The sequence below is a fragment of the Grammomys surdaster genome, unplaced genomic scaffold (assembly GCF_004785775.1).
Source record: "Grammomys surdaster isolate TR1022 unplaced genomic scaffold, NIH_TR_1.0 347, whole genome shotgun sequence".
Taxonomy (NCBI): Eukaryota; Metazoa; Chordata; class Mammalia; order Rodentia; family Muridae; genus Grammomys; species Grammomys surdaster.
In genome coordinates, this window is record NW_021604766.1 from 4,192,320 (window position 1) to 4,196,194 (window position 3,875).

The following is a 3,875-nucleotide window of genomic DNA, read 5'->3' on the forward strand; positions in this document are numbered from 1 at the left end:
TTGAAAATAACTGCCTTGAACATTTACAAGCCTCCCCCATTTGTTAGATTTTAGAACTGATATTCAGACAAAGAAAGTGGCATAATCTATCAGTATTACATATTCCATTGCTCTTAAACATACAAATAGAAAGGTCACCTTATTCAAGAGGAGTTTATTTACTATGAAAGATGCAGACATATCAAAAATCCATTTTTACATAATACCTAAAGTATTATTATTATTATTTTTACCTAAGAGCGTATATTTCTGTTTAAGTTGAGGCTTTATGTTTTTTGCTTAGTTTTCTCATATTATCTGAGATATGATGTTACACAAAATTGTTCTTGTTTCCATAAGTCTATTTTAAATGCAGCCCTGAAAGTAAAGCTTTGTTTATACTTATACAATATATATTGAAGTTTGAATTAAATACTATTGAACACATAGAAAATGACTGATGGCTTCAAATAATGAAAGTTAGAGAATACCTATTTCTTTTATTAGAAAAGCATACCCAACTGTGCTGATCTCAAAATTTTAAGAGCTATTTTACAGAGGAAAATGAATTTAATGTTATCACTGAATGTTTACAATAGAGAATAACTGTAGGAAATAGTCACAAATTTTGCGAAGCTTAAAAATATTTTATTGTTGATAAGTAGCCTCTTATAGACCAAGATAAGGCATAATTTTTTACTTATTGACAAACAGAACAAAAGATAATTTTGTCATATGAATGAAAGAGAGACAGTAAAGAACCCAGGGAGAATAAATATATATGTTAGTCATGATTCAATCTCTAGTTGCCAAAACCAGGCAGAAGAAAACCATGCTGATTCATTTAAAAAAAAATTTATTGTGCTTATCTACTTATTTCTCTGAAGTTGTTAGATAACTTTGACTTTTCATTTTCCATATCTTTGTTGCATGAGCTATTTCAGAAGATTGGCTAGATGTATATGAATGCCATTTCTTCTTGCTTGTTAAAATTTCTCTATAAAAATATAGGGTTTCCCAAGTAAATGTACTTCCTTCTCCTTTATAAGAGATTCTCCAACAAGTTGAACTTGCTGAGAACTTTCAAACAGAGTAAATGGCTACTTTCTCCTACTTGGAGGTCTGCATATATTTTAATGTGTCTAAGACACGAATCTGCTGACAAGGATAAGTGACAATGTGAGAAACGATATGCGATGCTCTGCTTTGTTACCCAGAACAAGGTTTTGCCTACAGGTGAAAATTTAGAGTGACCATAAAAGGAAGATATGACACAATTTAGTTTCATTCTCTCTGTATTTTTTGTAAAATTTTGTATGTTAGGATCCAGTGAGTTTTTGCATTAAATGCTCTCTTTTGTGTCAGAATATCATAGGCAATGCGTCTCATTCTTTATTGTTGAGAAGCTTCTACAATAATTGATCTACTCTATCCCTGTAATATTCAATTCAGTATTCATTAGCCAGAGCCAGTCACATGTGCTCTCTGAATACTTGACATGCAGCAGTTGTGACTAAAAAATGTTTGAATCTCCTTTACTCCAGTAGTCATTTTTAACTTGAATGGATTGCTTTGTAAAATAAGCCTCAGTGATATGTATGGTGGTTTGAATAGGGTTACTCTCCATAGGCTCATATATTTCAATGCTTGGTCATCAGGGAGTAGTACTTCTGGGTTAGGACCTGGAGATATGGCATTGTTTGAGTAGGTGTGGCTCTGTTGTGTCACTGAGGGTAGGCTTTATGGTTCAAATTTTCAAGCCAGGCCCAGTATCCCTATCTCTTTCTTCCTGCTGCATGCATATCTAGATATAGAACTCTCAAGCTATTTCTCCAGCACCAAGGATCACTGCCTGCTCCCATGCTTCTCACAATGATGACCATAGAGGAAACTTCTGAACAGTAAGCAAGCCCCAATTAAATGTTTTCCTTTGCAAGGAAAACATAGTCATGTTGCTAGAGTCATGGTTTCTCTTTAAAGCTATAGAACACTGACTAAGGCAATATGTGAATTAATCTTGACATGATCAAACCTGTATTTAATTTTATATATATGAAGATATCTCCAGAGACCCAGAGCTTAAATAGGACATATAGATTTTTTTTCCAAAATCTAATTTTGTAAGCATTGTACTTTAACAAGGTAAAGAAAAGCAATTGTTTCAATAAAAAGGAGTACATAGGAGATGATATTTGATATTAGTCTGTAACAGGTTTAAGTTTAAATCCTAAATCTGAACCTTATTTACCTTAAATAGTGAAAATAGTTGAGTATCAGGTTTCTAAGTTGTAAATAAAGTAAGATTGCTGAAGTCAGATTATGATACACTTAGTACTCAGCACAGACAAATAATGATGATAAAAATCCTATTAATAATGTCATTGTCTTTATACACACCGATGCGTTTAATACTTTTGATCTATATATGTAGCACTATCTCCATCTTCCTGCTGAGAGTACTAAACTTCGAATTATGATTGCAAGTTTACTTAGGTAACACAAAATTTGCGTTGCATGGAGTTTTAAAGACATTTTATGTTGATTTCGCTAAATTGAGTTTTTTTGTTTGTAACCAATGAGACCTTCAACTAAAGTCTAAACAGCACGCTGAAGTGAGATGTCTGAATGTGGCATTTAAATCACATTTACACCTAAGAATACAAAAGGAGATCCAAATTTAGGCCTTTAAGACATAGGTAGGGCAAAAAGGAGAGAGAGACAGACTTGGAGGAAAGACTAAAATATGCAAACAAATACAGACAAGTGTTCTGTGAGTTTTCCTGGAAAGATGTAAAGAAATGCCTAGGCACCTTAGACAATCAGCTATGGACTAAAAATCAGAGCAGAGCAAAAGATTCCATGGAAGTAGACAATAGAAGTCTAGTCTCCTAAACCACTAAAACTTATTTGGGTGACTTACAAGAGCATCTGTGGAGTGTCACTTACAGAAATATAAGAAGCCTAATTGAAAAGCCCAATATATGAAAATGACTGGCAAAGGCTGAACTCCTATAGCTCTCTGTACAACCCTCAGGAAGCTGAGCAGCCAGGGAGTCTCTTCTTCCCAGCAACTGTTACAGGGTAGATAGCTTTGGGATGAAGCCTACTGATTCTTCTAAATTTTGAGAGCATTCTAAGTCTTTTGTCTTTAGTTTACTTTAATTTACCTCCAAGAAGCATTGCACAAATCAGAAGATATCACTATTCCACAGAGGCAAACCACTCTCTTTTTATCTACATCTGAGGAGTATGTTTATTTCCAAGAAAATGAAGGAATAATAGGTGAGAGAGAAGGAAAAAAATCTGTATCACATGAATATGAATGGCTTGTCCTGAGAGTTAAAACTTTGTCTGGCTCTATTTACATCTCTAAAGCAAGTTAAATAAAAGGCAACAAGGAATAACATGCAGCACTTACAACACAGTTATTTGATGTTTAGACCAATCAAATTTCTAACCACTTCCTTAAACAGGTGTAAAGAGGAGACAAGCTGGACCACACAGGTGGTCAACAGATTATCTTTATCTTGACAATGATAAAAAAAAAAGACCTTGGAATTAAACACACCTTAGGAATTACTTAATACATTTCACTCTGAGTAGTGACCGATAATTCCTAGAGGAGAAAGTGATTTATATTTACAACTGAGTGGCAGAAAAAAAATTGCCTTCAAACTCAAAAAAATGAGACAAAAAATTTGTCAAGGTGAATGTGAATAATGCAGGTCACAGTTACTAACTCATAAATAGCTAAGTCCTAACGGGCTGTCAGCACTGCAATAAGGTCTCTGTGTATGGCCTGTGATGAGAAGACTGAATAACTAAATGTTCTTTAATCCTTTATAAATGTGCAGGTTTAAAAAAGTGTTTCTCAGTGAGTTTGACTAAGAAAAGAA